This window comes from Gavialis gangeticus, unplaced genomic scaffold, assembly GCF_001723915.1.
Source record: "Gavialis gangeticus isolate Ggan-Ray unplaced genomic scaffold, GavGan_comp1, whole genome shotgun sequence".
Lineage (NCBI taxonomy): Eukaryota > Metazoa > Chordata > Crocodylia > Gavialidae > Gavialis > Gavialis gangeticus.
Window position 1 is genome coordinate 30,379,898 of NW_017729000.1, and position 11,709 is coordinate 30,391,606.

General features: G+C 42.5%; 1 long non-coding RNA gene across 1 annotated transcript in view; it reads left to right on the top strand.

The window, feature by feature from the left end:
• LOC109290130 overlaps positions 1 to 10,458 on the top strand; it is a 24,285-nt gene extending 13,827 nt beyond the window's left edge. The window contains exons 2-4 of the long non-coding RNA XR_002095535.1: positions 250 to 253; positions 3,275 to 3,280; positions 10,365 to 10,458. This is a non-coding gene — a long non-coding RNA (uncharacterized LOC109290130). The remainder of the gene's footprint in view (positions 1 to 249; positions 254 to 3,274; positions 3,281 to 10,364) is intronic.
• Positions 10,459 to 11,709: the final 1,251 nt, after the last annotated feature.

Consider the following 11,709-nt stretch of genomic DNA (forward strand, 5'->3'; position numbering starts at 1 on the left):
AAGGATAGCTTGATTGGTGGGACATCAGGACCAGTAAAAGCAGAAAGCGTGGTTAACACCTGGGGAATGAAGACATTAGCAGGGATCCCGTAGATTATAATGAGCTGCAAAGTCATTTAACTTCCTTAGCACTGACTGACTAGAACTGCTGCTACCACTGCCAATTTAGACTTTGGGTGGAGCAGGCATCAGAGACAGGGTTCAAATGCACCAGTGCACACTCCCTGGATCTGCCCCTGGCTGCTAAAGAGAAGTGAGGTCTGAACCTTCCCTTGAAGAGCTGGTCCCCTAACATCAGAGCTCAAACTCTCCTGGAACACCTTGTGAGGTGCATGTGCATGTGCATGTGCTTTTCTTACTTCCCCATCAGGAACCACAGCTTTCCAAACAGATTCTTTCTCCATCTCTCAAATTACTATTGTTTGTAGGTAAAGCATGACATAATACCTCTTTACATTTTGCTTCTCAAAGGTACTAATGGCTCCTTAAAGAAGCAGCTTTGAAAGCTTGTTGGGGAAAAGGAGGAAGGGCAGTTATTTATGACATTTCCTGATAAGCACTTTGGGGTGGCAGAGTTCAGCATGAAGCACAGGGGACACAGAGAGAAGTGAGATTTTTCATGCAATCTCACCCCAAAAAGCTCTTTGCAGCAATGGCATAACACACAAACAGAGCTTCAGAGCACTTTTTAAATGGCCAATTATCCGAAAAGTAACCCTCTTTAAATGAGGTAGTAAATAAGGGCACTCTAAATTGGTGCACTTTAGGGAACTTCTATGAGGTTCTTTATGAGGGTTAAGTGCCATGCCCCTATACTGCCACAGGAAGAAGACAAAGAGTTCAAGGAAACAGCCAGCTGGCCAGCTGCTTCCATGTGGGTGGGAGGGCAATCAAGCTAGTGATCAGGGCTGGAGAGGGACCTAGCCATGTCCCTTGCAGAATGGGGGTGGAGAGAGAAATCAGTCTACCCTGCCATGATGGAAGACCTGACCAAACTCTATTACCCTATCTGGGACATGACACACATTTAAATTAAAGCCTAGTAAGAACCAGCTACAACATTTTTCTACATTTTCCAAGCAACATATATGTGGCTGGTTGACCATTTTATTGTGCAATAATTACAGTTGCATGTGTAGCATGTCTATATGAATGGTTCAAATAGCCAGTTTATTGCACAATAAATGCAACTTGTGTCACAGGCCTTAGGCAAATTTCTTACTCATGCTATAAGAACTTATCTTTGCTGACTCCTTTTTGAGTGATATCTATATATATCTATATCTATATATATAGATATTTGAGTATGTATGTATGTACATAAATGTATATATACACAAATGAAAAAGCTAGTATATCTAGGATTTAGTGCAGTCAGATGCAAAGGTTCTTAAAACAGTGGCTTCGGTATGGGAGTTTGTGGAGTTATCACGTTCGTACAGACATTTCTGAGTATGCTACAATTGCTAGCTAATACACAGAATGTATCATTCCTATGAAAAAAATAATAATTGTAAAGCAAGAAAAAAAGGAGAAAGTTATGGGGGGAAAAAACTCCAGAAAGATGAGAGTCTTTTCCTGCCACAAATTTGTAGACAGATCTGGTCAGGATAAAAGAATATTGCAACATTATTCCTTATATAAGAGAAATGGCTGAGCTATGCTTTTTGGCATTTATGGCCATAGTTTAATGTGCTTTTCCTCCACATGATAGTTTACTCAAGCCGAAGTAAAGAACTTGAAAATAGTGTAATCTTAAATCATGGCACTCACACAAAAAAAAAAAATTCTGGGAAGAAGACCCACAACCAGGCTAAGTCCCCTTAAATATTTTCAGCAAATGATCTTACTGATGATTTAGTAGGAGGCCTGGAAAATATTAGCACTTTTATTGCAAAGATATACCATTCAGAATGTAATTAATTAACTATATCTCCTGACCTGGAGAGGCAGCTTAACATCATGTTACATATTCAGAAATAATATCTCAGCACCTTTGATGGTAGGAGAGTTTACTTGAATTTTTTTAGATTATTTGTGGGAGGGCAGGGGCGGAGCTGGAAGAAGGGGTGTAGTATCACAGGGTATGATTTTTTGTTTTCTTGCATTTTGTTTTTGTTTTCCTGATTCTGATTATAAGGAATACAAGGCACTAAAATGTGTGTTCTACATAGACCTTATAAAAAGAATTGCCAATTTCTAGCAGTACTCAAGGATGTCCTTCCCTTTAAAAGTTCCAAAGCAGAGGTAATACAAGCTACCTTGCTACACATCTTGTTCCCATAAAAGCCTTTTTTTTTTTCCAAAAGACCACAGCTCCAATTTATATGCAAAAATAAGTTGTCTCATTTTTCACAACTCATTGCATGATTCTGAAAATGTGTCTTTTACTAGTTGCCTAAATCAAAACCACATTCTTTTGGAATTTGGGTGCCTATTCTGAGTTCTTGAAAATCTAGTTCCAGACTCTGTTTGATTTATATAATGTGGACGAAGACACAGAAAGTTGTTCCATTCTTATCTCAATATATACTTTGGAATTTCAAAAAAGTGTAGTTGAGACAGTGAACCACACAACCACAAAAAAATCTGAATCTAGACATTAATGTTTCAGAAAAAAACAATTCTCAATGCGTCTCATCCCCCTAAAGTGGTAGACTATGCTTTGATGTGATATTGAACCAAGCTGACCTCATTGTTTAGGGGCAAGAGGAACCAACTAGGCCCCTTGCTTCTCATAAGGCACACTTAAAAAAAAATCTACATTTAGCCTGTGGTTAAGTACAGATGATTGTGAGTGCATGATTTGATCAACCATAATAAAAGGGTGTTGTATGAGCCTTCATTGATTTATTCAGCATTTACGTTTGAGTTACTCTGCATCAACTCCAATTATGGCTGTTAAATTCTTTCTTTTTCCCCTTTAATCTCTTTTTCTCAGTTGGAAAAAACCTTTAACAACTCACACAAAACTTTTATCCAGCTGAAAAGATGTGACTTGTAAAAAATCATAGCATAAATTGTATTTTCTCAGCATTAAGTTCAGAGATGAACACGACAGAAAATCAATAACGTCCTCAGCCTGCAGCTTCGTCATGTATTGATTTACATGTCATTTGCCTCCATAGAAAATGCAATTATTGCTTAAATACAATACAGTATTTTGCTAATAGGATACAAATGTCACCACTGAGTATAAAGGTCATACTTGCATGTAAATGGTTGTCAACCCAATCTCATGCTTGTTGCTGCCATTATTTGAACAGGTTATTAGCACTAGGTTCCCTATTTCTATTTCTGTTTCTGTTTTTGTTAGTAGTGGATTCACTGTTGACTTCAGTAAGATTAGGAGCAAGCCTTAGCCCTAGTCCCTTCATCTGTTAAGGCTGCTTTGAACTGCACTAAGCTATTAAGATAGCTTACCCTAAGCTATTAGAGGATCCCCTTTATCTGGTGTAGAGCTACTGTAGCAGCTCCCCTTCTTTTTTCCCTTCAGATCCAAACATAAGGAACATGTCTGCAAAAGGGGATGAGGTTTACTCAGGGCTGGGTTTTAAAAGGCACCAAAGATACACAGAGCTAGGTTCTCTCTTACCTGAGCAATGACAAAGGGTCAGGAAGGAGCCAAACCTGTCACTTTCCTGTGGGAGGAGGAGTTAGTGTTAGTTTCCATAGTGAGGAGTTAGTGTTCCCAGTTTCTACACCATAGGTGTAGTGGGCTTTGTGAAGATACATTCCCCAGTTTTAAAAACAGAGAATGTTGTCCATTATAGGCATGCATATGTGGACCAGGGAAAGAGGAAAATTATGAGAAATGCTAGAAATAAATGGGATAGGAAAGATATTTTTATAGATCTGTTGGTATGATGTGAAAAAGCATAGCCTTTAATATTTGAAGTTCATGGCCAGGTACAGACATTACACTTATTGTGCAGTAGGTTCAAAGAAAGCTCTGTATAGTAACCAAACAGCTGTAAAAATAGTGGATTCTGCTCTAAGATGAATGGATGTGGTATCAGACTTCAGAGCTGTAGGTTAGAGTGTTGTAATAAGCACCTGTATCAGATCCCATCATGACTTGTGTTAGTTTTCATTCCACCCAAAACACATGGGGCTCTGTTGCACCTCAGTGGCCCCACCACTCCCCTAGAGCAGCGCTCTAGCCTCAGCCAGAGCTCAACTGGTCTGCCTGAGTGCTGGGCCAGCCCCACACCCAGGTTGCCACTGACAAGAATGAGCAATGCCTTCGTCCGCAGGCCCCCCCCCCTCCTCCCGCCAGTCAGCGCAGATCCATCCACACAAAGAAAGCTGCTTATTGCTGAATTTCTCTTATTGCCTATTGCCATTGGTGCAGCTGAGCAATTTTTGAATATGGTTCTGCTGCTATTTTAGGCTCAAAGAAACTAGAGACACTTCTGCTCACTGTTCACCTGTCTTAAGAACTGATTCATCTGCACTGATTTCTAGCAATGGTCAAGTTCCCTAATATACACGAGGCTTTTTACAAAAAAACAACATGTTTAACTCCTGGCTATTTAACATGGTTCAGAATGGCATCAAGATAAGTTTGGTGATGGAAATGCCCTCTAACCCCAGCTTCTACCAAGATCCTTAACAGTTCTGTAACACTGTCAGATTGTATTGTCCTTTTCAAATGGTGTTACAGAGTCCCTGGTGCAGACAGGAACCCCAACTCCTATTACTATAAAAATATACTTGACCATGCACAAAATGTACAGCAGCTCATCTATACATACTAATATGTAGCATCAGTATTTCCCAACTTGTTTGGGGAAACCTTGGATGCATTCAATAGCCTATAAAAAAGCAGAGTGTGTTTCTTTGTTCTCGTGTCTTAAAGCCAATTTCTAATAATTCTGGTCACTCGAGTGATGTTTTGGAACAATGTGCACTTGGTAGAAAGCTGTTTCAGGCAGTCTGTTACAGAGTTTGGGGTATGCTGCTGGAAGTCCCACAGATAGATATGTAAGGCAGCCAGCTCCAGGAACTCTGTTTTTGTCAAGCTCCTACATTGTTTGTTTTATTAGTTACCATTTTACAGTTGTTGCTTTTCCTGGCCATATGAATAATATCATCCAATGGTCTTGCTAGCCTTAATGTAGTTTTCCTTTCTTAGAGCCACTCAGCAATCATAAAAAACCCTGTGGGACATAATAGCATCAGTGATGTTCCCCTTAGGAAACACCTGACATTTTTCAATGGGAGGAGAGGAAATTCTTTCCCTGTTTTCCCAATCTGCTACCTGCAAAAGAAGTGATTTTATTTTTCCTTCTGAACCCAGTAGTTTCCCTAGTCTGTGTAATCTCTGTTCAGAATTTAGGAAGCCACCAGACATACAGGTTCACCCTCCTGAATTCCTAGTTAGTGGAGGGTGCAGGGTATCCCATTTGTAGGCACATGCCCCAGAAAGGATGATTTAGAATCACAAAGTATTTGGTACTGTTTCAATATTCCACCAGTTCATTTTTAACTGCCTAATTAGCTGGCACCCTATCATTAGCAGCCAGTAGGAGGCATTGTGTGTCTGAATGACAGACAGTGTCACTCAGACACACCACCTGCCACACCAGAACAATACATTGTTTACCAAGAACTTCTCTGAAGGTTTTCAGAGAAATTGCTCATTTGTACTCAGGGAAGTAACACTCCCACTGTGTGTTTTCTAAAGTAGTCTAAGAAATCAGTGAAGTTTGGGAGGGTTTTCTTTTTTTTATACGTTTATCGTACAGTTCTTCACTCACATGTAAGTTGTTGAAATGTAGTAATATTTAAATCTGAAAGCAGGCTTGCTATTTTTCAAGGGTTTATATCCTGATCCTGCACTCAGTGAAGTCCAGGACAATTTTCCCTTGACTTCATATGGAGCAGGATTGGGTCTTTGTACTGTACTGTTTGGTCGATAAAGTATATCTCAGGCAGACCTTTGTTTGGTCTCCTAGCAATGTATTGGAGAAATAGCCTGACCAGGGCTAGGAAAAGACATTACACATAAACGGGTTTAAGTGATTAGAAACTGGTTTAAACCTGTAACAGAACAGACATTCAGTGCACACAAACCAGTTTGAAAATGGCCAAAAAACAGTTTGAGATAAACCTGGTTGAATGTAGTATCAGACTTAACTGATTTGGCTCAAACCAGTTTATGCAATGTCTGTCCCAGACCCCTTGCTGGTTTGAGTTAAATCAGAGACCCTCAGCATCCTGGCACACTGTCTGGGCTGGGCTTTGCTCCAGAGAGCAGGGCTGGCCCCTCCCCTCTGCTCTCTGGGCATGGTCAGATGCTGACCTGTCATGGCCCCTGAGGCAAATCCCTCCCTCTGTCCCCTCTTCTCCCCACTTGCAAACCCTGCAGACCTCCATGGCTTTCCTGCAGCCGGGCAGACATGGAGTTAATTCCTCCCTCTGTCCAGCTTGCAGGCAGCCAGGGATGAGATTAATTCCACTGTGGTCCTGAAGTTGGGGAGAGAGGCAAGACTTGCAACTGTGAGCCCAGAGCTAAGATGAACAGGACCAGACTGAGAGGTGGGAATTGTTGACAAAGACCTGACAATCATCACACACATGTGCTGGAGATGGAGTTAAGGGAAGTTGCAAGTAGCTTCCAGCTGGAAGTTGCAGACCAAAGAATGCAGAGAGTAACATTTACATTATAAAGCAGAACCTGTAACACCTTTCTGAATGCCTTGCTGTAAGGAAACACTGCCCTCAGGACTAGTAAGACTTATGCAAGGCTTTCTCTTTTCTTCCTGTTTTTCATCTTAAGTTAGACTAAGTTTTGTATGCTGTGTTTTACTGGACTGTATCTTAGCTTATGTGACAATTTAGGTAGTTCCCTGTTGTATGCTTTGCAAATTCCGGTGTTCAATACATGCTTGCTTCAGAGAAAGGACTTTTTTCTCCTTCCCCACTCCTCAGTCTGGCAGCAGCTGCCCTTCCTCCCCCCCAGGCTGGTGGCTGGCATCCCATGTGTCGTGCTAGCCTTGGCTGATGCCTATCCATGCCCCCTCCACTACAGCAGGAACAGGTGAGAATCTTGGAGGGTGCCTCTCTTCCCTCCCCCTTGGCAGTGGCTGGCAGGTGTGCTCTAGCTTCTGTCTTGAGCCACTGCAGACATGTGGTTATATTTCCTGATTTAACAGAGAATGTCTGTCCAGTTATTAATCAGTTTAAGCTGCACCACTTAGACTAACCTGCAAAGAGCAAACCCATTCAGGAGCAGGCTTTTTGAATGCCTGTCCCTAGCCCTGGGGAAAATCCCATCCACAGCTGGATAATCATATAAAGAAGTTACAAATAATTTTAAAAATCTACAGTTTGGAGAGAGGGGGAGAGACAACATTAAATTCAGGGGTGAATGAAGCCAACTAGGACTTATCAGGTGAAGCCGATGAGCCCTATGCAGCTGTAAAGAAAATAAGAATAAGAGCCAGGTATGTATGTGGGTGAAAATTGGGAAGCAAAATCTTAACTGAAATATTTTAATAGCACTCCACTTTCTTTCTCCATCTAAAGGCTTTTGTCAGTAATAAAAATAAAAATAAAAAGAAATTGTCTTTCTTCTGTTAGGTATCTAGAATCTATGATGTTTATATTCTACATCTTGCATTCTTCAGAGTGATTTTGGATGCATCTGAAGCAGTAAGCAAATGCCTACCTCATACTTTTTTCTATAAGGAGAAAATATACCTTGCCTTTTGCCTATCTTCAGACACACATGACTAAATACCTATCTCAGAAACATTTTGTAATGTCTTTGTGCAAACAGTGTCTTGTTCAAACCAAGTTTGTTTTTGCTTGTTATTTAGTTTAGATCTGAATATTGAACCAAAATTTCTCTGGTTTTGCCTAGTGCATTTAAAAATCACTTTCACTTAGATAAGGGATAAAGCCTTAAATATTAAATTTCAATTTTGGTGAGTAGTGCAGTATTTGAGTTAGAGTCTTAGATCAGAACCTGGCATATGGTTTTGGTTCTAACACTAGAATATTTCTGCTTATGCGATTTCTCCTTATGTCTGTCTCATACTTCCTTAGTAATATCTTTCTTTTTAAAATGTCATGCCTCTCCATATTGCATCTATCACCATGATTCATACCAACTTTTTACCTTGCTCACATGTTTAAACTGCATATCTAGATTTTTTTTTAAATATTGAAAAGAATTCATAATAATACAAAACAGCCACTTGATAATATGTTGCCTTGTGCCTTCTCACTGAAATCTCCTCAAGACAGGAAATTTGTACAGTGTCAGTAAAAGATGGGGAAAGAAAAAGTAGAAGTAAAAAATAAAATTTAATAAAATTTGGGAAATGGTATTGGGAATTGAAATTCCTAACATTCTAGTAATAGAATTCATTACATTAAATCCCTTCATTTTAAAAGGATGTAAATTAAAAGTGGGTGTGTTAGGCCCTAAATATTTACCATTACTTTTTTTTCCCATTTTTTTTCAGAAAAAGGTTTCCTGTCACGTGCTACATTCTCATTCAATTCAGATTGAGTCCCCCTCTTCTTCCTCACTGGTTATCATCATGTATGTTTATTTTAGAGAGAACTTTTATATATTACAATTTGCTGTCACCTAACAATGTTGTTACCATTTCTGTTGTTACTTTTAACAACTGGACCACCTAAAATGGACTGTTCCAAAATGTATGGCACCACACCCAGACATACTAATATATGGCATCACTATTTTCCAATCTGTCCAGGGAAACTGGCCTTAGCTCTGGCAACCATTTTCTGTATGTGAAAAATGTAGGTGTGGGAAGTACTTACACTGCCTGTGCTCAATACCAGATTCTGGACCAGAAACCATGAGTCCAGATCACAGACATGAAGTCCCAGGAACCTTGAATCCTTTGTAAACTTGCTCATAAAACATCCTTTAGCTCAACCTAAATTTTCCTTTGTAGCACACAAGGCACATGTGACAGACTCCTGCATTCATTCATCTGTTGTATTCAGAACATGGCCAGCTGTGAGTTGCAGGGCCAGCTTGGCAGGGGGGTGGGGGGCTGGGGGGAGGTGAGTGGGTGGTTAAGGAGTCATCATCCATGCACCAGACCCAACAATGGGTCACGCTTGTATCTGGTCCATGCCCCCTCCACTCCATCATGAATCACCCCATGGACCTGATGCAGAGCCCATGAGAATCCCCAGAGTGCAGGCACAGGCCAATGGAATCCCAACCTTGGCACTCAAAAACCCATTACAGGGAGCTCCAGTGCCAGGCACCCTGCCATATGAACTCCAATATGGCACCAGCCCTGAGCAGGAGCCAGGTGGCATGATCCAGGAGATTGGCACTGCATGGAGCCAACCCTGTGGATTGGGCAACACATCAGGCACCCAAACCATGGGCCTATGGCATGCTGAAAGGTTTTTTTGGCTGCAGCTACAGGTTTTTGTATTGCAAGAGCATATGAGGGGCTGTGGTTGTGGGGGTCACTGAACCTCCAAGCCAGGACAAGCAGACATCCCAGGAACCTCCAGGACCACATGGGGTACGGCCACCTGATTCCTTGATTCAAGGGCTCTTGAATTTTAGGCCCCACACAAGGACACCATGCAACCTGTGATGGTAAGGTTTGCCATAGCTCCATGTAACCATGAAGGGGACCCAGGTCCCAGGAGAAATGTGGAGCTCTGGGGTGGGGGGAAAGTGGTGGGGAAAGTAAGGGGCAGTCTGTGGGGGAGGGGAACAAAGCCACCACAGGGCCCCCCCTGCAGTCATAGTCTTTTCTCAGGCTATTATGTCCAAGAAGCCCACAAAGGAGTTGGCACAGGGATGAGGGCAGGAATATCTGGGGTATAGGGAGAGGGTGAATCACCCACTTTCCCTATACCCCCCCAACTCCCACTCTCTCCTGCTGAAGCCTGGAACCCAGCCAAGATGCCAAGGCTTCCCCCATTACTCTTGGTCACTTAAGAGGGTACGTCCCATTCAATGGGATCATAAATCTGTGTAACTGAAATGTCTTTGCTGGATCTCTCAGGGCCATGCTGTGGTCCATGGGATATTTGAGCCTAAGCACAGATACCCCAAGCAGTTGCATGTAGACAGCTCCCTGTCCCCACAAAAGCACTTACAGAAATGTATTGATAGCATTTATTGAACTATCAATCAGCAGGCCAAAGGTAAACAGCAGTTCTGGCAAAGGAAGCACCCAAGTCAGGGACAGGAGGTACCACGCCAATGTGTCTGACAGCCATTACAGGAACCTGAAAAATTCCCCATTGTCAAAAAAACCCCAGACCTCCCTCCCCACATCCTTCTCTCTCAGTTCAGGAAAGGAACACATGTGATGGAAAGATTCTCATGTAGAAACCATCATCAGGAACCTGCAATCCATGGGATGTCCAGTAGTACAGCACGGGTAAGCAATAAGCAGGTAAGCAGTAAGGGGCCCATTGGGCATCAGAGCTGGGGGGGTGACAAAGGTGCCAGTAACAGGGCTCAAGTGCCTATACACTAATGCTAGGAGCATGGGGATCAAGCAGGATGAACAGGTGGGACTCTACCCATGACTGGGCGGTACACATTGAGGGCTATAAGCTGTACAGAAAGGCTAAAGTGGGGAAGAGAGGGGGAGGGGTTGCGCTCTATGTCAAGGAGTGTTATACATCGACCTTTATCAAAATGGAATCAGAGGAGGAGAAAGTAGAAGGATTATGGGTTAGGATACATGGAGGTCAAGGAGAAAGAGTTCTGGTGGTAGGGGTCTGCTACACCAATAACTAGATTTGGAACTCCTGAGGCAGCTCTTGGAAACCATAAAGGCTAGGGAGAAGGTAGTCATGAGGGACCTAAACTACTCTGACATCTGCTGGGAGACGCAGACAGCAAATTCCCACTGTTCACACAGGTTCCTATCCTGTGTACAGGACCTCCACCTGATGCAGGAGGTACATGGTCCCACTAGGGGGAATGCTTTACTGGACCTGGTATTGGCAAGAGGGGATGACATGGTAGGGGACCTAAAGATCAGTAGTCACCTGGGGGACAGTGACCACCAAATAATAGAATTCATCATAAGGCAGAGAGTGGGTAAGGTAACCAGTAGGGTGGAAGTGCTAGGCTTCAGGAAGGCTGACTTTAGCAAACTCAGGCATTTAGTCAATGAGACACTGCAGAGTAGGAGATTTGGCAAGATGGGAGCCCAGGAAGAGTGGCTGTGTCTTAAGGAAACGATCCTTTGGGCACAGAGGGAGACGATTCCGATGCGGGGGAAAGGGGCCAAGACACTTCCTTGGCTGACCAGAAAAATCAAGAGCAGCCTAAGGGCAAAAAGGGGGGCATATAAGCAGTGGAAACAGGGAGAGTTTACTAAAGAGGAGTATGCCTCCTCAGCTCGCAGTTATAGGGAGGCAATTAGAAAAGGCAAAGCTACCATGGAGCTGAGGATGGCATCCCAAGTTAAGGACAACAAAAAATTGTTTTCAAGATATATAGGGAGTAAAAGGAAGGCCCAGGGTGGAATAGGACCACTACTGAATGGGCAAAAGCAATTGGTGACACACAGGGGGGACAAGGCTGAACTTCTCAATGAGTTCTTTGCCTCAGTCTTTCTAAATGAGGGGCAAGACAAATCTTACAATGAGATTGTAGAGAGGCAACAGCAGGGCACCAGACTATCAAACATTGACCCTGAGATGTTGCAGAGTCACTTGGAAGGACTCGAT